The sequence below is a fragment of the Delphinus delphis genome, chromosome 18, assembly GCF_949987515.2.
Source record: "Delphinus delphis chromosome 18, mDelDel1.2, whole genome shotgun sequence".
Taxonomy (NCBI): Eukaryota; Metazoa; Chordata; class Mammalia; order Artiodactyla; family Delphinidae; genus Delphinus; species Delphinus delphis.
Genome location: NC_082700.1, coordinates 25,141,342 through 25,168,018, shown reverse-complemented (window position 1 = coordinate 25,168,018; position 26,677 = coordinate 25,141,342). Strand labels below are relative to the sequence as shown.

Sequence of the window (26,677 nt, the reverse complement as noted above, 5' to 3'; positions counted from 1 at the left end):
AAGGGAAAATTTGAGGTGAAAATAGATACAGCTAAATCCAATGGCTGACTTCTTCCAGGCAAACCTCAGGGCCTCTATTTCACTTTAATTTTTAATTTGACTTTGAGTTAATTGAAATTTAACAACAACCAAAAAAGTTTGTTGGAATTTTTTTAAAGCATTCCCTTCACAAATATAAACACTTCAAGGAAGAAGAGAAAATTCCCCCTGTATTATCTTTTCCTATATACTAGGTGGCCTTCAGAAATCACATCAGTACTATCTACATTCTTTTATTTATTTCACAAGTGCTCATTAGGGACCTATCTGCCAGACACCAGTGGGTAAGTGAGAAGGACAGGAAAGAAACACTATGACACTACGGGCAATCAGTCTATCAGCTAAGACAAAAGATGTAGCAGAAGTGGCTACAAAGCTTATTCTCCCATAATATTCAGTAATTATTTGCTGGGGGGACATTGCAGATAGAAGAAGCTAAGGAAAACCTAAAAGGTTAAATCACTGAATAATAGGTAAAATAGTAATTTAATGAAAACAAACCTTTTCCTAAAAGGACACAAGATTTAGCATCAGAAGACCTGCATCCAAATCCTAGTCCTGCCATTTACTAACTTTATTTTCTTGGATAGGTCAACCTCTGTGGCCTTCCTTTCATCATCTTAAAGTTGTACCTAGTAAGATTTTCCTTTGTAAACCATAAAGTGCTCTAAAAGTTTTAAAAAATACTGATAAACCAAAATACAAAAATAAATTAATGCTTGTCAAAATTTTGAGACCAACATACTAGCTTATCATTTCATATTGCATGTATACCATAGATACAAATTTGAATGCCAGTCTTTTATGACCTATAAAAATTTCACAAAAGTAAACACATTTTATATTTTCTATATCAAACATCTAATTGTCATCCATACAACCCATATAACACAAAACAAGACTACAACATGCCTAGAATCAACAAGTGACAAAAGTTTAATGAAACAAGCTTTATACCTAACTGGTCTCCCGAATGGGAAATTAGAGCAGCAATTGTACATCTGTGTCTCTGTTCCTCTCATCGTGGTTTAACTGACAGGAAGCAGAGAACAAGATATGGCATACAAACGTCAAGTATTTCCTGCCTTCTCTGCTACATCTTTATGTCTTGTTTTATAAATAGTCCAATAGTTTATGTGAAAAGGTATCAAAGCTTGGTGTCAGAAGTATAAGATAGAATTGGTAAAGAGTGTTTATGAAAACAGAACAATTAAAAAGGTATTCTGAGGTTGGGATCTAAGTTCATTACAAACATGAAGACTCGTTATTAATAGATTTCTTAAGAAGTATTCTTAGGAGTAAGTACCTTACAAATTAAGACTTGAAAACCACAATGAGTGAGTAAAAAAATCAAGTCTCTGAACAACAGGACAGCCCCCAAACTATTTTACCCAACTGGTTAGGTAAATAACATGTGACCACCTAGACAGAAGACGCTCTCCCCACCCTGCCTTTACCTCTCAAAAAAGATAACTACCACCAAAAACAAAACAAAAAACCACTTTGAACAACTGACTCAAAACAGCAGGACAGACACCTTGCCTCTTTGATCTCTGGTCATTTTTACCATGGCTTCTTGTGAGCACTTCTCCCTGATTACAATTTGTGTTCCCCCCCAATCAAACTACCTCCACTCCCTTGCTCTCTTCTCAGTATATCCAAAACATGGCTCACATTATCTATTCACATATGTTCTCCAACTATACGCAAAGCAAATAGAACTCCGTTCCCAATAGGTGAATACTTATTACTGTTTTAAGTCATTTTAAGCAAGCTTGCAATTAATTACAGCTAAAACAGAGATGCTCACTTTTCATCATGCCTAGCTGCCTCCCCAACTAATAATTCCTAAGAATCACCTCAATTCATCACTCATATGCGTCATATTCCATAAAAACTTGGGCACAATACAGCCATCTTCTCCATTGGTCAATTCTTACCTAAGCTGTAAGTTACCACAACTACAATTTCACCAGGCTATAGTGCTATTTGTCTCTAGGTCAATGTCCACAATGACTCAATATTTTACTGCAAGTAAGCTCATCTTATGGTCTTTCTTTCCTAAAGAGAATTTAATATACATGTAATAATCAGCTTTAAACATGGCACCATGTTCCTAAAGCAAGTAACATTTCTTAAATGAGTATCTTGGAAAACAATTTCATTTTTATTCAGTATTTTTCAATGAAAATATCTAGTTCATTCTTTTCAACAGTGTTAAGAGCTACTAGTGCCTTCCTAGCATATCTTTGGTATATTTCTGCTCTTACTTGTAAATGTATTACCCTCAACTGTCCCCAGTATCTAGGGAATAAATGCTCCCTGAACCCTAAGGGAATTGTCCATTTCCTTACACATTAGCTCCCTTCCCACAGCCTCTGGCTCTGATGCTTGGGTCAAACCACCCGAAAACGGTCAGAAAAGTCTCAGGACATCTGCAGAGAACCTGGCGTCTACCACTTCTCAACAATCAAATATGCGAACAATGGTGAGCAGCTGTTCTATTCTTCCAAGTGCAGACGAACAGTACACCTTCCTTTCAGTTTATTCGGAAGACTAACAGGTTATAAATGATCCTATAACAGCCCACATATTTGTCTCTGATCCAAAGACGAAAGGATCAAATATAACACCCAGCTTAACAGTTCATGCCATAAAACGTTCTGAATAAACAACATAAATTTCTGTTTCTAAATATCAACTGTCTCTCAAACTAAAACACATATAACGTTAATTCAGATTATTCTAATTTAAATCTAAAATCTTCACGTTCTTTTTCTTTATGCTTTAATATATGTGTGCTTTGTGTGGTATATATTTAACCTTATATAAATAGTATAATACTGTATATATTCTTCCAGCATACTTTAACAAGCTTCTTTAAGACATAAAATTCTAAATAAACACAAAGATTACCTGGAAAGGAATTTTAAACATTCGCTAGGACTCAGTGCTTAGAAAAATATTATTACCAAAGAAAGATAAATCATGATTATTAGGCTTCAATTATAACAAACAGAAATATCTAAGATGCAAAAAGCAGCCCATCTTCAGTGATGCCTCTCACAAAGTGTTCTGACCTTCTGCAGAACAAAGGCTATAGCCCACCTTAGGAATGCCATGTGTAGAGATCTTAACAAGAAGCTTGGGGGTCTAACCTTTTCTATCTTGCCTAAAAGGTACAGGCTACACACCACCACCAACACAGCACTGGGGGCTTCCCTGGCAGTCCAGTGGTTAAGACTCTGCACGTCAAACGCAGGGGCCACGGGTTCAATCCCTGATCCGGAAACCAAGATTCCACATGCCACACAGTGCGGCCAAGAACACAAAATACGGCATTGGTTCCATCAGCATGGATATGTTCTAAATTGCCATAAGAAAATCTCTGTCTGCTGTACTCTCCAGCATCAAGAATTCTCCCTAACAGACAATAAATAATTGTTGAATGAAATCAATGAATTATATAGGATGAAAAGGAACATAATAATAACAAATCCAGGAGCCTCCTGAATTGCATGACTTTTAAGAACCCTTCCAACTATAAAATCCTATGACTTCTACTTTCATTTGTTCCTCTTTGTCCCTGCCACTACTTATACGGACACTGTGAAAAAGAGCTCAAAAAAGAGAGCCAAGAGATGACTGCGAAAGCAAAACACTGGATTAAGATCTATGTTTCCCTTTTTATAACAACTCCCACATTTACATTATTAAATTTTGGAAATCTTATATAAAGATTCCATATCAAGTTTATAACAAAAAAAGTCACTAAAGATGCAAGAATTACTATCATTATAGTAAGAATTTTAAGGAAACAAGATGACACCCATATCAGGAAGCAAGATGAAACACTAATTATGGTAATAAATCTGGTTAGATGTAAAAGTCTGATTTGGGGTATTAGCTACTTAGAAGTTTATCAGTGTCAGTTAATACTATATCAATTATGTTTTATGAATCTTTGTTCTAAAATGTGTTTTTGAAAAATATTTGAATGTGTGATGATTCTAAAGACTAAATTATTTCTAGCAAACTATAGCTCCAATGGATCTCAACTGGAAATTATCATTTACTCATCAGAAGTATGCCTAGAGGACTTCCCTGGTGGCACAGTGGTTAAGAATCTGCCTGCCAATTCAGGGGACATGGGCTTGAGCCCTGGTCCGGGAAGATCCCACATGTGGCGGAGCAACTAAGCCTGTGCGCCACAACTACTGAGCCTGCGTGCCTAGAGCCCGTGCTCCACCACAAGAGAAGCCACCGCAATGAGAAGTCTGCGCAGAGAAGAGTAGCCCCTGCTCGCCATAACTAGAAAAAGCCCGCGCGCAGCAATGAAGAGCCAACGCAGCCAAAAATAAAAATAAATAAAATAAATTTATTAAAAAAAGAAGTATGCCCAGAGCCATCTTGTTAGTTATGTGGGACAGATACACGGTCCTATTATAACTTAATTCTGAATCTACCTAATCTCCTTCACTGAAATGGTGATTTTTTTTAACTGATGTAGAGTTTATTCACTTTTTAAAAAAATCAACTTCTACTCCTCAACAAATTAAACATTATTTCTCAGTTATATGTAAATGTGGGGCAAAAATAAACTACCCCTTATATAGCACAATTTACTGTGAAATAGTTCAACCAAAGAAAGAATACATTGACATACCCATCACCCAGCTTCACATTACATTAACACTTTTCCATAATTTGTTTCAGATTCTTAAGAATAAAAAAGTCAAATATAGTTAGAGCCTTCTGTATATCCCTCACCAATCTCCTCCAACTATTCTAAAATTGATGTTGCCCCAACTGTCTATATTTTTATACCTTTACTTCATACATATCAATAATAATATTGTTTTTATGTATATAATAGGGATTATAATGGTCTATCAAAATTTGTTTTTTATTCAAAATTATGTTTGAACTAATTAAACTCTAGTTAATAAATGACAGGCATGCTAAACTGCTTAGTGTTTAGTGGTCAAATATACTAATGTTTGCAACTTACTCTAAAGGCATCAACTGCCCATTTGTTTAGGGTCCTGGAAGATTTTAGTCCCCAGGGCAAAACACCATAGTAAGATGCTGAATGGGTAGGAAGGCATCAATAGCAGGCATCTGTTCCTAGGAAAGATAATGAAAAACTCTGAAGTATCTTAAATATTCATTCTCTCCATACTCTTTGTAAACTCTTCACATATGCTTGCATGTATGCTCCAAGAATTATGTGCAAGAGTGTTCCCAAACTGGAAATAATCTACTGCCATCAACAAGAAGGAATAAATACATTCCGATACAGACAATGTAATACTACTCTGCAATTAAAATTAAGTAAGATAAAGCTAATAGAGTTAAATGAAAGAAGCAAGTCACTATAGAATATATATGGTGTGATCCATTTAAATAAAGTTCAAAGGGGTAAAACTATAAAGAAAAGCTTATCACAAAAATCAGGATAATAGTTATTTTTAAGGAGAAACAGACATGGGCAGAGTGGGGGATTTCTTTTTTTCTTTTTAAATATTTGTTTATTTATTTGGCTGTGCTGGGTCTTAGTTGTGGCACTTGGGATCTTCATTGCCGCATGCGGGATCTTTAGTTGAGGCCTGAGGGATCTAGTTCCCCGACCAGGGATCAAACCTGGGCCAGCTGCGTTGGGAGCAGGGAGTCTTAGCCACTGGACCACCAGGAAAGTCCCGCTGGGGGATTTCTATCTTAATAAACAGGCTCTATTTCTGTTGTGACATGGGTAAACACTATGTAATTACATTTAAACTGTATATGTTTTATACATTCCCCCACATGCACATTTCAGTTTTAAAGAAAAAAGGATAACGAATTGCTCCATTACAACACTCAGCTTCCATTTAGTATTTTGGTATAAAAAATAAGATGCATATAAACTAACAGTTATTAAATCAACACCTCATTTTTATAGTTTTAATTGTAAAATTTTCTAGTTTCACTGTTTACAGGACTGTTTTCTAAAACACAGAAAATAACCAATTTTCTTTAATTTAGATTTGTAAAACTGTACCATACAACTCTGCACAAATACAATGACCACTGTGTTACTGAGCATCTACCACATAGAAAATGAACTTTACGTGACTTTATATCATGTGAAGTCACACTGGTTCCTGCTACCTTGAAGAACTTCTATTCCATGGGGTAGAAGACTGGAAAAGGATAGATCCAAGAAAATTCAAGTTTGAAAAATCAAAAAACCAAAAACTTGTATAAGTGGTTGCCTTTAGGCAGCAGGACTGAGAGTGGGAAGGGGTAGAGAGGCTGCTTTTCACTAAAGGCTTTTTATTAGATTTTTAACAATGTGCATCATTTTGATAGCTTTTTAATATAAAAATTATTAAATCAATCTTCATAAAAACTCCAGAAGGCATTCATATTGTTTACTGTTGTGCTTTTTTTTTTGGTTTGTTTTGATGCTGGCAACCAATCTCAAGCTACAAAATATGGAGATAAAAAAGAGCTGATATCCTGCTACTCAGCATTAAAAGACAAATGAAAGAAGAGCTCTGAATTCCTACAGGGGTAAGGGAATGAAAGTGAAAAGAGAAGTTTACCTCTACCAACAAAGCAAACAGCCCAGGAGTTATTTTTTTCAAAAAGGGTGGGGTGCCTACACATTTGTAGTATAGCTCAATAGCCACTTTTACTCTAGTATACAGATCGTCTGACAAGACACAAAGATAGAGGTGACAAATAACTTGCTCTTTAGGAGTTCCTCTTCTACTAATGGGAGAAAGATTGCTCAGACAGTTGAAAACTGCCCTAATCATTTAGGTTGACTCAATGATATTACTAATTTAATTCCTACCATTTCTATGAGGCAGCTCCTAAGCAAAGGAGCAAAATATTCTGGCCAACTGATGGTAGCAAAATTATATTCAGACCATTCAACTGATGGGACTCTTCTTCCCATTTCTATGAGAGTCTGTGAACACCTATATCCCATTAGATGAGACGTAATGTAATGCAAAGCCTACAAATATGCAATCAACTATGCAGTTAAATGTCCAAAGAAACTCAAACGGTAAAAAAAAGTTACTCCCTGCCAGACTCAAACAATTACAAACACTAATAGTGTATTTCCCAGGAGAGAAGGGTTTTCAAAGACTATAATGCTACCCTAAATCAGGAAGGGGCTGTTTTGGCTCTAACCCAAGGAAAACAGAATGGAGAGATACCATGAAGCACCAAAGGGAACTAAAAAAAAAACTAACATTGGAGAGAGTGTGATGGCTCGCTGAGAGATAAAGAAGAGGCTAATTATACCTGAAAAACAAAAATAATTAGTTTAATTATATATTGTGGTCAAGCCGGTAGTGAATGGGGAGCCGGAGGAGAAAATGTAGAATTAGAGAAAAGGAAACAGGGAGAGCCACAAAGTTGAAAAATATACCACAGCAAAAAACTGGAACAGACAAAGGGATAACTAGGGTAGGGAGACGAGGCTAAATAAGTTCTAGTGACTTTTCTTACTTACTACAGGCCGTGGGCTTCAAAATACCACTGTTCCTTAAAAATTCAGATATTAAAATGTTAAGTAACTGATTAATCACTCTTCACAGCTCTTAAGCCTGCAAACTCTCCAAGAAAGTGTGGCAGCCTGTGCATCAGTCATCTAGAGTACTTATTAAGATTGCAGATGGATAAGTCAAACCCCAGGGCCTAAGGAACCAAAATCTCTAAGTTGAAGCCAGGTGATTCTCTGTTACACCAAAGGTCAAAAATTACTACTTTAAAGGTAGTATACTACCAGGCAGGTGTTAATTACTTCTTTGGTTGCAATGTGCAGGCATCAGAGATTAAGTTGAAGGCCACATGCCCTTTAAAGATTTGCTACCACTAACTTTAACAGGACCTGCCCAACTGAGCAGCCAAGGGTTTAATGCAGCAAATAACACCGGCCTATACACTTGTGCTTGATACTCTGTCAAAGGTTGAAAAAGGTGAAGAAATAGAATAAAACATCTCTGCTCTCTAAGAGCTTATATTCTTATTCTTATTGAAGACACTCTCCTTAACCTACACAAATGCTATTCATTCTTCAATACTCATAATTCCTAAAGACTCATAGACTTTTCTGCCTATTTTAAGTCTCAGTCACCTTTCACCTCTAGGCAAACAGTCTGAACCGAAATTTAACAACTCAGTGGTTTAGTTCCATTCTTTACTTATTTCACCTACGTTTTCCCAGTAAGAATCTAAGTTTGTGAGACGAGAGCCCAGGTTTTCTAGCCTTCTGTGCCCTGTTCGTTGCTTAGAACAATGATGGCCACACTGTGGAGGATCTGACGCTGAATTAGGTTAGGGGACTTGGAAATTTAAAAGATTCAACAGTCATATGCAAAGCATTTAAAAAATCTAAAGAAAGGCAGATCTGAAGTAAATTTCAACCACCATAATAAAAACACATCAAAAAGTGAATAGACAAAGATTTTGTATTCCCCAGATTCTAAGACTCAAGTGCCCGGTATGTAAAGTAAACTTTCAAAGAAGAGGAGTAGGGTACAACAAATGGAATGAGATTATTAATTACGGGAAGGTTAAAGTCAAGATTGTACTTACGTTAGAGTTTAGAGACCTCTAGATTTTTGTAAACATATGCAAAGTTTAACACACACACTTTAATAGAACAAGGTATCATACTAAACAGTATATGCCCTCCCAAAACAATATGAGGTAAAATTAAAGTGGAAATAAACCTGTCTTTCTATCTGGAAGTTCAATGTAAATTCCCAAGTCCTTGTATTTCCATCTCCCTGAGGCCCATCTTAAACATGCAATGTCACAATGCTTCAACTATGAAAAAATTCTAATAGTAGTGAAAAAAAGCTGTTGTAGAAATTAAACAAATGGCTCATCCTCTCTCTGAGGAAAAAGGAAACTTAGTTTGAACACATTTTCAAAATCATTAGTTAATTCATTTGGTCATACCGTATCACCAAAATGATCACCAAGCAACTTAATTAAGGCTTTATTTACTCTTGAGGAAATACAGACCATTTCAAACAAAGCATCACTTGTTGGTGTGGGCTAGCAGAAGCAGCTCCAGGCTGGAAGCCCTGCCATCAAGCACTACATAACCCTGAGCAAGTCACAAGACCTCTTTGAGCCACTGTTTCTTCAACTATAAAAGTGAGGCAGTTGGATGATCTTCAGTCTTTTTTAACGCTAAGTTCTTCAAATTGGTAATTCTAAGTTTAATTCTGATGACTCACTTTAAACTCATATTCAACCTTATAAAAGGAAAGGGGTGGGATGGGAAGGGGACTGCCTAATAAGTCGTACTGGCCTTCCTTTGCTTCTATGCTTTTTTTTTCCTCCCTTCTCCCTGAAGCCCCACCTCAGTCTTCTCCACATAATAAGAAACTGAAATATATGACTGGTATTTATTTTTATTTGAATTGCACCAATGTCTTCATTTTAAGAAACTAAATTCTTCTACTTCTCTTTAATAAATAAAATCTTAATTATTTGCTTCTTTGTGTGCCCCTTGATTTTTCTGTGGGTCGCTGGCCTTTAAAAACTCAAAAAAAAAAAATAAAAGAAAGAAAGAAAAGGAAGGGAGGGAGGGAGGGAGGGAGGAAGGGAGGAAAAAAATAGAGAAAGAAAGGCAAAAAAGTTTCATTAGATTTTTCACACAGAGCACACTAGAAGTAAATACAACCTCTGCTTACTCAAAAGCTGACTAAACCAGCAATATGCAAACAAAGATGACAGCAAATGGCTCAGAGCTGAACTGGTAAAATGTCTGCTTGTGCCTGTCTTATAAGACCATAAACTGAGATCTGATAATATGAACAATCCTTTCAAAGAGTAAGAAATAGTAATTGACGGCCTAGAAATCTTCACTTTCATCTGACAGGCCTTCAAGCAGTCAGAAATTTATTAGCAGCGAATTCCCAAAGAACTAGCTAAATATCATTACATTCAATAATAAATGACTTGGCAAATTTTATTTCTAAAAACTGTATTTGGAATCACTGCATATTCAAATTTTACTTTCATTCAAATTTTAGTTTCACAAATAACTTTCGTAAGCAATATACTGCTGCATCCAGCTTCTCAGAGCACCTAGAACTTCAAGGCACACCAGAATCTCCTAATTTCAATAATGAGAAATATTTCAGGAAAAAACTAAGCAACCTTTTTTAGGTATTTTTTTTTTTACTCCAAACAAGCAAATTTTAAGAATAGTTGTATAGACAGAAGGTTAATACTCTTTACTTTTTCTTTTTACACAAATCAAAATACTACGTTTCCTCAGAAACTAGCTATGCTTCTAAGGCTGTTACACAGAATAAGTTTCCAGTGTGAATTATAAAACTTTATTATTTTTTTCTAATAGTAAATGAATCATTCTAGCCTTTCTTCCTCTTTATTTAATAATCACTTCAACTTGTTATCTAAATGACCATTCATTTTACTCAAACTTATATAGTTTTCAAAATTAAGTGTTTAGTATAATTTCATTAACTTTAAAGAAAAAAGGATATTACAAAGGGCATTACAGTCAATGAGCAACACCTATGACTGAGGTGTCCCAAAGTTCCCCTTAACTAAAACGCCAAAACAAAATCTTCGCTCTTGAACTTCTTTCTTAACACCCAAATCACAGGTGAATAATATAGTTTACTTAATTGTAAATTACAGGGTACCCTCACAAATACAATTACATTTTTAAAAATTGGAATTTGACCTAGTTTGCTTTGTAGTATGAAAAAGAAAGTAAGAAAAATCTCCTTTATTCTCAAGTCATATGGGGGGAAAAAAAATCACACAAAATATAAAAAATGCTTTACCAAGAAGATCTAAAACTTTCCAGAACTTGAAAGCTTTGTTTCCCCCTAGTAGTGAAGTTCAATCAGGCATGTGACTGACTACACACATTTTTTCCAGAGAGTTAAAGAACACATTCAGCCCTGTCCTTCGACAGGTAAGAACCACCCTCCGTTTATCAGGCTCAGGAAACAGCCAGAAGCAAACACGCAAAATCTTAACAAGTTACCTTCAAATATTCTCGTTCTCTTTAGATACTGTCCTTTGGGCTTGAAAGTAAAAAGCAATCCGGCAAGTTTTGTGCTGTTAAAATGGCTCCTGTAGATTGGGGAAGTGGTGTCTGTGCTTCAGCTTATGAGTCATATGTGAGACTGAGTGTTTCTAAGGGAGGCACGCCCATGTTGCCGTGGACCCAATTACTCTGCTAGGTCAGACATGCGAATCCACAGGTGAAAACGGGGAGAGGGGTAGAAAAAGGAGAGAGGCACAGCCAAGGAGCAAGGTCTACCTTGATTAAACCATTACTCAGCTCAGATTAATTACCATAATTTAAAATTAACAATGAGATAGAACCTGTAAGGAAGCAAAATGAAAAACCTCTATGTTGTTTTAAAAAATAAAAATCTCAATTTTTAGAAGTTATTTTCATATAGCAACTAAATAAAACTATGAAAGAAAAAAAAAGTAGGGAAGGGAATGGAAGAGAGACAGCAAACTTTCTGGCTTTTAATGTAACAATGGCCTGCTGAGTCTAACCTGGCAACTCATTAACTCTTATATAAAAGGGGTATATTGCTATGTAATCTGGAAAAGCTAGCACACTGTAATACCACATGCAGATTTATACATTCGCTAAACAGATAAAATCCACTAGAAAATTCAAAGTTCAATGGAAAAGTAAGTGTGAATTACTAATCTGGTTTTCAGAATAAAAAAGCAAACTTGGGATTAGAAAGGAACTAAAGTTCAATGTAGCAAAATGATTTTAAATAGAATTGCAAGCTTCACAAAACTCTATTTGAAACAAATTATCAATGCAATCACTGTTCATAACTCTACTACTGCCAAGTGATAGCCACAGTTTTCTTTACCTTCCAAACAAAACTGTCCACACATAGAAGCCAACCGTGTGCAAAGCACCCTGTTACAGCTCTGGTGAGCCCCAGGGTGTCAACAAAACATATGGCCAGTGCAGTTTGCTCTCCAAGTCATCGTACATCTGACAATGTGCCCAAGCAGTGGAAACGGTAATTATTACAGCTACTTACCCTGTCCTCTGGGTGAGTATTTATTAATTTACTCTAAGAGCTTAAATTGATCAGAATGGCTTAAAAGCATTAAGTACTTCCAAAAGTACTTGAAATGAAGAAGCGCAACTCACTAGCTAGGCTTCATCCTATCTTTTACAAAAAGTAAATAAGATTTAGCAAGGTTTTCTTCCTTTAGTTAATTACTTGGAAGTAATTATTCTGCCTTACTAGAGGCACAGCTGAGAGGACAAGCTGTCACTGACAGGAACTTTACAAACTGCTACAAAACATAATGATTGTAAACTAACTTTCTGTCCATTAAGTGCCTGTTTATCCATGCCACTGAACGCTGCTTGACTAATATTTTTACTAAAATAATCTCCACGATTTAACAAATTATTAATAAAAATTATGCTAAAAAGAAAAATACATCACATTTTCTACTGACAAATGTTATATTTAACTTGCTTTAGAGCTCATTTATCCAGAATGACTACTTGGAACCCAAACACCAAGGAAAAAGATCCTCTGAGCAGTCACGGGAAATTTTCACTGGAAAATCCCCCAAGTCGTTTCCCAGAGTTAAAATTTATCTTAGATAATATCCACAAATAAGCCTAACGATCTGATTATCTTTTACCTAATCAGAATTAGAAGTTATAAGTAGTGAAAGAGGGACTAGTGAAAGGATGATGTCGAACCAACAAGTGACAGAGTGGATAATGAAAGATTTTTAAAAAACATCTAAGACTATGACTATAACTTTAGAAGTACTGGGGTCCAAAGCCACTCTGAAAGGTCAGTAAGTTCTACATATTCCCGGAGGATATCACCAAATAGTAAGTGCCTAGAAGTCAGCATTATTATGATAAAGGTTTTTAAAAAACAAATGACTAACATCAAATGTGTGAAATTTTTTATTAAGTATAGATATATAAAAGGGTTTGCTTCTGCTATTGAGAAAATCCTTTTGTATCAAGTACCTTATTACTTGATAATGGCAGATATTCAGACTGTAATTTAAAAGTACTTTTGGCCACCGGTATGTAGAAGTGAAGTAAAAGATGTAAAGTAAAAATAATCACCCCTCTTCAACAGAAACAAACATCTGAGTTGTTCCCAAAGAGGCAATCCAGAGCTGCTACTGTAATATATTGCCCCTTTGCTCAGGGGTGTCTCTATAAGCGTTATCCTACCACCTACAGGAATTGGATCCTGGTTCTATTCAGAGCTCCCAAAAATCAATCTCCACCCAAAAAAAAAAAAACAAACCAACAACAAAAAAAACCCTGGCAAACAGTTCAGCACAGGTTGAGTTCAAATCCTAGCTCTGCTACCTATTAGCTGTGTAATCCTGGGAAATTACTTCTAACAGTATCTACCTCCAACTCAAAGAATTATTGTGAGAATTAAAGTCAGTTCATATACTACTATTTGGAATATAGAAAGAACTTTCACAACTCAAAAATAAGAAAACAAGCCAATTTTTTAAATGGTCAAACTATTTGAACAGATACTTCACCGAAGAAGAGATACAGATGGTAAATAAGCAGAGAAAAGATCTCAGCATCATTACTCACTAGAGAAAAGCAAATTAAAGTCAGAATACCACTACACACCATTACAGTAGATTAAAAACAACAACAACAACACTAACAATACCAAGGGCTGGTGAGGATATGGAACAACTACAACTCTCACACACTGTTGGTGGGAATGCCTAATTCGGAAAGCAGTTTAGCAATTCTTTATAAAGTTAAACATACACTTATCCTACAATCCAGCTGTCCTACTCCTAGATATTTACCTAAGAGAAATGAAAATATGTGTCTATTAAAAAAAAACTACATAAATATTTATAGCAGTTTCATTCATTATCACCAAATACTGGAAACGCAAATGTCCACCAACTGGTGAACAGATGAACGCGCTGTGGTATATCCATACGATGGAATACTATCAGCAATAAAAAGGTATTAACTTCTACACTTCTGACAGATGATACCACATGGATGAATCTAAAAGCATAAGGCTAAATGAAATAAGCCAAACTCAAAATACGTACTGTATGATTCCATTTATATGACATTCTAGAAAAGGCAAAACAAAAAAGACAGAAATTATATCAGTGGTTGTCAGGGGATGGGAATGAGGGGAACGGGTTGACTACAAAGGAGAACAAGGGAACTGTTTGGGGTGATGGAAATATCCTGTATGGTGACTGTGGTATTGGTTATAATACCTGTACATGTCAAAAATTGCAAAACTGTATAACTAAATAGGGCAAATTGTGCTGTATATAAACTATACCTCAACAAATGTGACTTGAAAAAGAAATCCAGTTCATGTACAATACAGTACTAGGCGCTTAATAAACACTTCATAAACATTAGCTGTTATTATTATGCTTCATAGCAGAAGCAACCAGTATCAAATACTTCAGGATGACAAACTTTAGGTCTCTAAATTTGTAAATAAAATGTGGCATCTTAGACTTGTGATGGAAATATAATGCACCTGTATATACTGTGGGTATGTTTATTTCTAAAATTAGATATATACCAAAGTCAGTATATATCTTAATATAGAGCTGTCACACCTGGGGGAATTGCCAACATTTATATTTGAACTATTAGCTGAGAAAGATGTCAACTGAATGAATTTATTAAATGCCAACTGAAGTTAAGACACTGTTCATTTCTTTGTTTAAAAATAGAACTTATGAAAAGAATTTACTGTGTAAGCAAGCACTCTCTTCTTCCCTTTTATTTTTACCTCTTCTCCTTGAACTCAAATTTGAGAACTTCTAGTACGTGAAAATACAGAACAGTCTAAGTTTCATATCTAGGAACCCTGGGCTAAGAAAAAGGCATGGTTTGAATCTTTCTGGATCTGCAGCTAACATGTTTCCATCCAGAGATGGAAGAAGAAAAGATCAAACCATTAAAATGATAAATGACCAAAATCACTCTTCCCTACTATTTAAATATAAAAATAAAAATTTAAAGACCAAGATTCAGTGTTATAAATCTTTCAGCAGGACAGCATTAATTTTGTTGATGTTAAAACCTCCAAAGCGTAATCCCAGGTTCTGAGCAACGTGCAGCATTTCCAAATGTGAGCTTAATTGTAATTCTCTATTATCTATCACTAGATTTGTTAAACCAAGACCCCCTTCCCCTTCCCCCTTCAGATTATAAGACTCATCCATAAGAACGTCCTCCTGGTCAAGTGTCTGTGTGTTTTCAGAGGCAAACCAAAGGCAAAAGGGGCCACAGCTTTGCCTGGCTTTGTTCATTACTGTATTCCTACCACTAAGACAGGGTCCAACACATAGCAGAAACTCAGACATGAATGAATAACTTTTCTCAAACAGTTCATTGAAGGGAAATTTTAGCATATCAGGATTTTACCTGTACACTGAAAATACTTTTAACAGACATGATTTCACCCATGATTTTTTTTCAAACTGAAGTTATAATTGACATAAAACTTTATATTAGTTTCAGGTGTACAATGTAATGATTCAATATTGTACACACTGCATAATGATCACAGTAAGTCTAGTTACCATCTGTCACCACAGAATTTTTTCCTTGTGATGAGAACTTTTAAGACTCTCTGAGCAACTTTTAAAAAGGCAATACAGTGTTAGTGATTATAGTTATCATGCTGTACATCACATCATCATGACTTAATTATTTTATAACTAGACCTCCTTCACTCATTTAATTTACCCTCTAACCCCCTTCCCCTCTGGCAACCACCAATTTGTTCTCTGTATCTATGAGTTTGGTTTGGTGTTGTTTGTTCATTTGTTTTGTTTTTTAGATTCCACATATAAGTGAAATCATATGGTATTTGTCTGTCTGACTAATTTCACTCAGCGTAATACCCTCAAGGTCCATCCGTGTTGTCATGAACGGCAAGATTCCATTCTTTTTTATGGCTGAGTAGTATCCCATTGTATGTATGTGTGTGTATACATATATACACATCTACTTTATCCCTTCATACATCAATGGACACTTAGGTTGTTTGATTTGACCCATGATTTGATACAGCTGAATTCATGTAACTATGTTACAAGATTCTATTGTATGTGTTATTTTGGGTGTTAGACTTTCCTTTCTTGTCAAAAATAACCAAGACTTGACTGTACAATTATATTCTTTATAATGCTACCAGGTAATATGCTAAGTGCAATCTCAAGTTTTATATCACCATGAAATTATCTCTTGCAATTTAAAATTCAGTATTGAAGACAATATATTTTTTACTTCAGTGGATTGTAACCAGGGATGCACCTCCGAATTACCGAAAGAAACTTCTGAAGATACATGCCTACTCCTAGAAACAGATTCAGTGGTGTGGATAGAGCCCAGGCTTATGAGAACCACTGCTCTGCTGCTACAGAGCCCTAGAACCTAATGTAGTTAGTGCTCTTCACACAGCAGCTGCTCAGAAAGACTCTTGTCACCTTACGATTCAGCAACCTCCAAATGTTGTAGAGAGGAAATCTTCTGTTTTTATATTGAGATGAGAGTGAAACTTCAGCTCCTCCTTTGCTATTCTTCAGGTAAAAGCAACATATCAGAGAAAAATAATATCTCAACAACATCTTAACTGTCCCTTTCTCTACCACCAACTGCGTACTTTCAATTCATGTTTCACCACTCTCAGAGAAATCTTCCTACAGAACAACTCTGTGAGTGATGTGATGATCACTCATGGCTGAAAAACAAAATTTGATTCCCTAGAGGCAAAAAGCTGGACTACTTATCATGGTGTTCAAAGTTTTCACAATCCGACCTGACTTTACCTGTTTCCAGTCCTATCTTCCCCACTCTCCACCTCTTCCCCACTGTCTATCTCGGGTCTGTTTTTCTCTCTCTCCCTCCCTCCCTCCCCACCCCTACACACACACACACACACACACACACACACACACACACACACACTCTCTCTCTCTCCCTCTCACTCTCTCTCTCTCTCTCTCTCTCTCTCTCTCTCTCTCTCCAGCCTTACTGAAACCTGGATTGCTCCATTCCTATTTGTTTGCCTTCTCTGGGCTTGGAAAGCACTTACCTTATTTCCTACCCTTTCCCTTATCTCTGCCTACTCATCCATCCTTCATAATCTCAGTTCAAATGCCTTCTCTACATGAAGGCTTCCCTCTGTTGCCCCACTTATAACTATTATTACAAGAACTGACCACAAGGCTGAAAGGAAACTTAGAGATCCTCTATTCAGTCCAGTGGTTTTTAAACTTTTCTGTTAAGTAACTGAATTCTTATAAAAACCTTCAAGGAAACTTGATACTACATTCATTTAAGTCTTCAGTGTTTTAAGAAAACCTAAAACACTGATACAATCTAGTCTCATTTAACAATAGGAAAAGGAGGTCTACAGAGAGGTGACCTGACCAATGTCAAGTTAGTAACAGATCTGAGGTACTCTTAGGCACTCATTCATTTAGCAAATATTCACTGAGCACCTACCATGTGCCAGGTACTTCTCTAGGCCCTTGTTATACAGCAGTGAAGAAGACGACACATTGTTGATAAACGACCCCTACTCACATGATGCTTACATTCTAGCCAGGAAGAGAGAAATGTTATGAACTAAATATATAGTATGTTGATTATAAATAAAAGACACAATAAAATGTGTAGTATGTTAGTGATAAGGACGAATAAGAAAAAATAAAACAGCAATGAGAAGAATATGACAATTTACACAAACTAGCTAGGGAAGACTTCCTTTTGCCAGGTCACTTTTGAGTAAAGACCTCTAGCCATGAAGACACATCTAAGGAAGAACATTTCAGGCAGAAAAAAGCCCATGCAAAGACTCTAACAGGGAGCTTGCCTGATATGTTCAAGGAAAGCAAGGAGGCCAGTGTGGTTCATGTAGAGAAAATAAGGAAGAGAGTAACAGAAGGAGGAAGAGCACTAGAAACTAAGGGAGAGCCTCACTGTTTAGAGACTTTAGCAGGGGAGTTTGGAGTAGCTGAGTCATAAGATTTGACTGCTGTGTTGCAAAAAAACCTGCAGTGGGCCAGGGATGGAAGAAAGGAGAAGCTTATGCAATAACTCAGAAAAGATGATAATGGCTTAGACAAAGGAGGCAGAAGAAGATATGAGTAAATTATGGGTATGTTTTTAAGGAATATCCAACGAGATTTCTGAATGGACAACAAGTGGGTTGTGGGGGAAATAAGGCTTCAAAACTCAGTTTCTGGCCACTGGAAGACGGCAGATGCCAAAACCGTGATAGATTTGGGGTAAGGGGATATCGGGAGTTACTGAACACATTAAGGTGAACATAGATGGTGATGGTTTGGGGTAGGGGGAGATCAGGAGTTACTGAACACACTAAGTTTGAGATGCTCATTAGCTATCCAAGTAAAGATGTCAAAATGGTATTGTCCTGGAGCTGAATACACAGTCTTGAAGCCCAGGGTAGAGGTCTGGGCTAGGTATATATAATTTGGGAGTCATTAACATCTATTTGATATTAAAGCTACAGATATAAAAGGTAACAATGACAGAAGCTTGGGGACACTCTACTATTTAGAGGTAGGGGAGATGAGGTAGAACTAGCAAAGAAAGCTGAAAAGGAGTACCCAGAAATGCAGCAGGAAAATAAGGCAAATGTGGCATTAACCTGAAATTTAAGTAGAAGTACTTCCAGGAGGAAGGAATGAGCAACTGTGCCAAATGCTGACAACAGATCAAATGAGATGAGGTCTGAGAGGAAAACGACAGTTGATTTAGCAGCATGGACATCACTGCTGATTTTGAAAGAAGAATTTTCATGGTGTGGTAAAGGTGAAAAAGAAACAAGCAAAACATCTGATCAGATAGAGTTTAGGGGAGAATGAGGGGTGAGAAACTAAAGACAGAAAGTAATTTTGTTGTGAAGGGGTCAAGAAAAGATTTTTGGGGTGATGGAGAGACTGTTGTTTAAGAAAAGCAGTGCCTTTCTTATTGCCCAGAACATTCCATTTTGTATTGCAGTTAATTTTGTACAACTCTGTGTCTACATTCATAAACCAGTTACCCACTTGAGGGGAGGAACTGTATCACGCAGCTTCTACAACCAACTGTGACTGTGAACAAGTTACTTCACACCACTATGGGATTTCAGTTTCATTTTTTTGTAAAATATTGAGAGAGTCTAGAGATCTGGTAATTCTGAAAATCCATTTTAGTTCTGACATTTTATTACTCCATAGCCTCTCTGAGGCCTCTGAATAGTGTTTGAGGAACTGAAAACAAAAATCACATTAAGGCTACATTTAAAAGAGAAGTCTCCTCCTCAAATTTTTATATAATTTATTGAAAGTAGTATGTAAAATTACCAGATATTCAGAACAACCTGGAAACTTTATAAAGTCCTCCAAAAATTCAATTACACTTATTACACTTTACTAATAAAAGGTTTTAAGAAAAAGAAAACCTATACTAATATTCTAGAAACATTTTTTTATCTTATGGCAGTAGGATATTTAAGCAAATAGACTTTTAACACAAGTCCCAAAAAGTTCATCTTAAAATACACCAAAACTCCATGCTCTTAAAAACAAAAGACAACTACCTTTTGCCATTAGTAAAATTTAAGACAATATGATAGAGGTCAAGCCTCTTATTTTACACTACCCTGATTTAGACTATGTCTATTTTTATTTGATATTTCTTATTTATCTATAAAACAAATTAAAGGCCCTACTTACAAGGAGACTAATAAAAAAGCTAAGTATTATGGCTTTCTTATAAATAAATGCACTCAATATAAATTCATCATTCCTTGTGGACCGATGACTTACTTGGCTTGAGTTTTTGCTGTAGGCCTGAATCACAGAAGGCTCAGCCCCGAAGATTAAAACCAAGCAACATGAAAAAAATTCACCTTGCTATTACTTTTGCTCTTTAATAAAAAGAACCAAATATAAACAGAAAAGTAGGGGAATTTTAGGATATGTTAAAGAAACAAGAACTTCAATTTCTCTTAATTACATTGCTGGTAAAAATAGAGAAATGAAGAAACTAACGTTAGCAACTAGCCCTGAAAATCCACAAAAAATTGACTTAAATTGCTTATTATAGTGCCAGGACACATAATGTGTTCTGAAGTACCTATCCAAAAAGGGGGAATAAACAAACATACTAATACTACATCCATACTCAGCAATAAAATGAAATTAACTATTGATAAATACAACTTGGATGACTCTTAAAAGCATTACGTTGAGTGAAAGAAGCAGCCAGCGTCAAAAGGTTACATACTATACGATTCCATTTACATGACATTCTCAAAGAAACAAAACCGTAATGATGAACAGATCAGTGGTTGTAGGGGATGGATTGGGGGGACGGTGGGACTGACTATAGGGACAGAGCATGAAGGTGATGGAATTGTTCTATATCCTGATTTTGCTGGTGGCTACACAAATTTAAACTTGTATTAAAGTTCATAGAATTGTACAGCAAATAAGGGAATCAATTCTACTTTATGATTAAGTTAAAAAATAAAACAAAAATTGTTTTTAACTCCAGTAGCCCAAAAACTCATTACTCCAGTCCATAATCATTAGAAAATATCAGACAAAATCAAATTGAGGCACATTCTACACAATACCTGACCAGTACTCTTCCAAGTGTCAAGGTCAAAAAGGACAAGGAACCACCACAGATTTGAATGGATATATGACAACTAAGTGCAATTTGTGTATCCTTGGTGGATCTTGGAACAGAAAAAGGGCATTAGTGGAAAAACTATAAAAATCCTACTACAGGGCTTCCCTGGTGGCGCAGTGGTTGAGAGTGTGCCTGTTGATGCAGGGGACACGGGTTCATGCCCCGGTCCAGGAAGATCCCACATGCCGCAGAGCAGCTGGGCCCGTGAGCCATGGCCGCTGAGCCTGCGCGTCCGGAGCCTGTGCTCCGCAACGGGGGAGGCCACAACAGTGAGAGGCCCGCGTACCGCGAAAAAAAAAAAAATCCTACTACAGTTTAACTAATGGTATTACACCAATGTTAATTTCTTAGTTTTCATCATTGTACTGTGACTATATAAGATGTTAACATGAGTGGAAGATGAATGAAAAATATACAGGAACTCTCTGTACTATTAATGCAATTCTTCCATGAGCCTAAAATCATTTCAAAGTAAGTTAAATGCCAGAATCTTTAAGAAAAAGGTTCGCAATAATTTCATAAAGCAAAAATACATTTCTTTCTCTTTCAAGAACAAACCAATGCCATTCTGCATATTTTGATCACCCTGGTGTAGTTTGATTACCTAGTGTAGGTCTTACCTGCACTAAGATCATATATATTATCTGAAAGGGATAAAACAGATTCTACCATAAATTATATGACTTACTAACTGTGCTCACTTTCAGTGTATATGTTTATAACTTTAAAAATTCTATCAACATTTGATTTTCCAATTCAAGAGTGAAGTCTTTCCGGGAATTCCCTGGTGGTCCAGTGGTTAAGACTCAGCGCTCTTACTGCTGGGGCCCCAGGTTCAATCCCTGGTCAGGGTAACTAAGATCCCATAAGCCATGTAGCACGGCCAAAAAAAAAAAGAATGAAGTCCTCCTAAAGGAATTTCTCATAAATTCTACCTCCTAATATTCTTATTAAAAAAAAAACAAAAAACTTCAATGGCCTACCAGCACCCACAGAGTAAATTCCAATACATTTTTGCATCTTGACTTTGGTCTACCATATTACAGCCTCACCTGTGACCATGCCACCTCCCAACATTCACCCTATAATCCAGCTTTGCTGAACTTATTAATTGAGAGCATGTCACGCTTTCTCACTCCACATTTGCTGGCCTTCCCCACCTGGGGAATCTCTCTTTCACCATTAGAGGGAAGAACTGGTCACTTCCTCCTTTGTGCTCCCACAGTATTTTGTAAGTGATCTAATAGATAAACGAATCACATTGTTTATCCATTCATACATACATATATACACTGCTAAAATATGCAAAGCACTCTAGCTTTCGGGGACCTAAAGGTGAACTGATTTCCTTTATAATTCCTCTTGCTTACTCTGCTGGAATATCTGGTGAAGACACTCTTTTTTGTTTTTTCATCATTTATTTACATGTCTCATTGGTCATTTATTTCAGCCGGATAGCATTCCTGACCCACAACAGTGTTTAATAAATATTTGCTGAATGAAAACATTTGGAGGTTCAACTAAATACTGTCTCAATCATAAATCTGCTTTTTTCTCTTCCACACAGTCCATGCCATTCCCAGGTCATTTCTGAAAGTCTAAATTACACAAAAAGCGAGGCCCCTTTCTCACTTTCCTGAACAGTCCAATTCCGATGAATAGGTTGGTTAGGCTGGGTCTGGCAGCCCTGTTTAATGGTCAAGCCCACAGCAGCAAAGCTCTGCATTTGTTAAAGGAGAACAGCTTCTGGATTAGTCCCAGTGCTTACACCTGAACATCGCATTATGTTAAGTCTACAAATAAAATTAGAGACAGAACAAAGAAGGAGACTCCCCAATAGATTAGGACTGATTATCCTAATCAGTGGCCCTTTCTTTCAACTTTCGTCTTCTGTCCTTTTCAGGCTTTTACTTATACGGCATCCTGTCAATAAACTTCTCAAATTAGAAACAAGTTGGTAAACGTTTCAGTAAAGAGGAATATTCAAATAAAATATTTAGACTACAGGCTTTATTTATTCATGTTTCACAACACCATTCAGACAATTAATGACTTTTTTTTTTTGGTGGTACGCGGGCCTCTCACTGTTGTGGCCTCTCCCGTTGCGGAGCACAGGCTCCGGACGCGCAGGCTCAGCGGCCATGGCTCACGGGCCAGCCGCTCCATGGCATGTGGGATCTTCCTGGACAGGGACCCGTGTCCCCTGCATCAGCAGGTGGACTCTCAACCACTGCGCCACCAGTGAAGCCCAATTAATGACTTTTTGAACTCATAATTTACTCTCATCACAAAGGACACATTTTAGCTACAGCCAAACTACTCTGCTGCTCTTCTCCCATACTTGAAACCATACCACTTATACAGATAAAACTTGAAATTTTTTAAGTAATTTAGATTTATTTATTTTATGAAATACTTCTTGGACATATATGATGCTCTAAGTATTTTAATGTTCTCAAATTTCTATCTCCAGGTCTTGCTCCTGTACCACAGACTCCTCTATCAAACTTGACAACTCCATTCCAATGTCTGATTGGCAAACTTAACATATCCAAACCTGAATTCCTGATGTTCCCTTCAAGAAGTACCCTACCACCCACAGTTTTCTCCAGTCATCTTGGTGGCTATTCAATACTTCTAGCTGCTCAGACCAGAAACCTTGGCTTTCTTGACTGTCATATACCTACATCCAATCTGTCAGGAAATCCTGTTGGTTCAATGTTCAAAATATATATAAAACCCTAACACTCAACTTCATTGTTACTGATATCTCTTACCTGCATCGATCACTGAGGCAGTCCAAGCAGCCTGACCTATCTTTTTAAATGGATTACTTCTGATTGCTGCTTCTCTCTCTACAGTCTACTCTCAAAGCAGCAATCAGAAGTAATCCATTTAAAAAGATATGTCAGATCATATCACTCTCCAGCTTCAAAACCCTCCCATAGTGCCTCTTTTCACACACACACAAAGTCTTCGTAACTGTTCAGGACTGCAAGATCGTACCCTGCCCCAGCCTCTGTGATTGTATCTCTTCCTACTTCCCGCTTGCTCCCCCTCTTCTAGTCACACTGATATCTCCCTGCTATCCCATGAACACATCAAGCATTCCTCCCCCCAGGTCTTGCACAGCCTGTTCTCACTGCCTTTTATGTTAGATATCCCGGTAGCTAAGGCCTTTACCTCCTGTGCTAAATTGCTGCAGTAATAGCTACTAATTTGTTTCAAATTCCCTATGTGAAACATGACTGACTTTGCCTCTTCTCCCATTAAGAGGCGGAGTCTACTTCTCCATCCCTTAAATGAAGAATTGGGCAAGTGATTTCCTTTGGCCAATGGATTAGTAATAAATAAAACACAAGCAGAGGCTTGAAAAGCTGAGGCACACAGAGGCTTACCCTCTCATGCTGCTAGGATCCCTTCTGCCACCACAGAGTATGAGAGCCACACAGAGAGGTCCCAGCCATGTAAGTGAAACCACCCTACATTATGCATCCAGCCCTAGCTGAGTCAGCTCTGAAGAAGCAGCCAGTCCACCCACAGAATCATGAAAAATAACAGCATAGGTGATGCATATAGTTGCTCAAAAATTATGACCTGCTCATTTAAAGCAGGGATTTAAAACCATTCTCACCCTAGAATCCTATGCCCTTTCTATAACATCCCAAACTGTTAAAACCTCATAAACATTTTGAACTTTAGAATTTAGTTTGAACCACCCTAGAGACATCTCCCAAATTTAAGGATACTAAAATAAGCATGTGTCATCTGTTACACAGATTAAGAATTCAGACAATTACAAATTAGAGAAACAAGTCCCCAGGATTTACTGATCTCTCTGCCTTGGCTCTTGCTGTTGCTTCCCCACCATCCTTTCACCCCATCCTTCAAGACTCTGCTAAAGTTCATCTGAAAGAAAATAAGAAAAGTGAGGAATTCTTTAAAAAAAAAAATGCAAACTATTATTATAGAATGGATAAGTAACAAGGTCCTACTGGATAGCATAGAGAACTATATTCAATATCCTGGGATAAACCATAATGGAAAATACTATAAAAAAGAATGTATGTGTATCACTGAGTCACTTCACTGTAGGGCAGAAGTTAACACAACACTGTAAATCAACTATACGTTAATAATTTTTTTTAAAAAGAGATCTGATACTACCAAAGAAAGAAATCTGATACTATACAAACTTAGGTTATAATAAAAACAGCATCAACAAAAACATTAAATCCTATTTTGTCTGGGGAAAAAAAAACCCCACAGAATGGAAGAGCACAAACAGCAAAAAAAAAAAAGATATGGAAAAGAATGACATTTGACTACATAAAAATCTAAAAGCACCATAACCAAAGGTAAGGCAAAGGATAAACTAGGGGGAACATATGACAAATTTAAAAAAAAAAAAAAAGAAAAAAGAAACAAAACCTAGTCTTAGGTTTGGCTTACCCAGGCAAAAACATTTGTTGAAACTCAACAAATGCTTTACAAAAACTAAAGTTCTTGCTCCATTTAAAAAACCAACTAGAAATCTTAGCCAATAAGAAAGGCAATACATAAGAAAGGCAATATATAAGAAAGGCAATACAATATGGAAATGCAACAGTGAGCTCATTCTCAAAGAAAAAGCCTTGTCCTCTTCAAAGGTTGACCAATGAACCAATTGTTTTAAATTGAAATAAAATGTTTAAACTAAAAAGATTCATGGATTTAATTTTACAAAAATTGTACCTCAAAAGGAAAAAAGTAAACAGATATTGAAACTATAGTCAGTGATAAGCATGCTAAAGTATTTAGATGGAAATGTGCTAATGCCTGCAATTTACTTTTTTTTTTTAATTAATTAATTAATTTTGGCTGCACCCGGCCTTAGTTGCAGCCTGCAGACTCTCAGTTGCAGCATGCATACAGGATCTAGTTCCCCGACCAGGTATCGAACCCAGGCCCCCTGCACTGGGAGCACGGAGTCTTACCCACTGGACCACCAGGGACGTCCCTGCAATTTACTTTAGATAGAAGGATAAAAGTATGGTAAAGCAAATATTATAAAACGTTAATGATAAAATCTAGATAGTGGGTGTATGAGTGTTCATTATAAAACTTCAGCTTTGCTGCATGTTTAAAAACTTTCGTAATAAAATGTGGAGGAAAGAAAACACTATTATTAATTGAATCAAACACTCTTATTAAGCCTGTTTCTTATACTGAGACACAGGATTTATTAGACCCACTTTAGAGATTCTGTGAAAAGTTTTAATTTTAAATGGATTTTTAAATGTCCTCCCCCTTTTCTTCTTTTAAAATCAATATTTTCTGCCTTTTGTCTGTATTTTTTAAGTGTTAACCCACAAATTGAATATACCCTGTGCTTGGCAAATGAATATTAAATGATTTTTCCTGGGGGGAAAAAAAAAAACACTCTTATTAGAAAAATGGGCATTGGGCATGAAGAGGCACTTCACAAAATGTGGCCAAATACAAGAGATGTTCATTCTCACAACCTCAGAGCAGAGAAACAATACCATTTTTCACCTATTAGCAAAAAGTAAAATGATTAGAGAGGGTATGGGGAAATAAATGGTCTCATACTCTATTTTTGAGAGTATAAGAATAGCATTCCAGAGGCAATTTCACAACCAAAAGGTCTTTTTTTTAATCCATTTAATTTATATTTTTTAAAGATTTATTTATTTATTGGCTGTGTCCAGTCTTAGTTGCGGCACGTGGGATCTTTTGTTACGGCGCGTGGGCTCTTCAATGCAGCACTCGGGCTTCTCTCTAGTTGTGGCACACAGGCTCCAGAGAGCACGGGCTTTGTAGTTGCAGCACTCAGGCTCACTAGCTAGGGCGTGAGGGCTTAGTTGCCCTGCAGCA

The 26,677-nt window shown here is 36.6% G+C and overlaps 1 protein-coding gene and 1 non-coding gene across 6 annotated transcripts in view; one reads left to right on the top strand and one right to left on the bottom strand.

Moving 5' to 3' along the window:
* Positions 1-26,677, bottom strand: part of ELF1 (E74 like ETS transcription factor 1) — a 105,178-nt gene that overhangs the window by 65,522 nt on the left and 12,979 nt on the right. For 2 of the 5 annotated variants that reach the window (XM_059995550.1, XM_059995549.1), the window contains exon 1: positions 11,078-11,415. The exons of 2 other annotated variants lie outside the window; for them this stretch is intronic. The gene's annotated coding sequence lies outside the window, so the exon portion shown is untranslated. Of the gene's footprint in view, positions 1-5,050; positions 7,029-11,077; positions 11,416-26,677 lie in introns of those variants that run through there. One more of the 5 variants, XM_059995551.1, reaches the window with a different exon arrangement.
* Positions 21,582-21,655, top strand: TRNAK-CUU (transfer RNA lysine (anticodon CUU)). The gene has a single exon. It is a non-coding gene; the product is annotated as a tRNA-Lys (tRNA).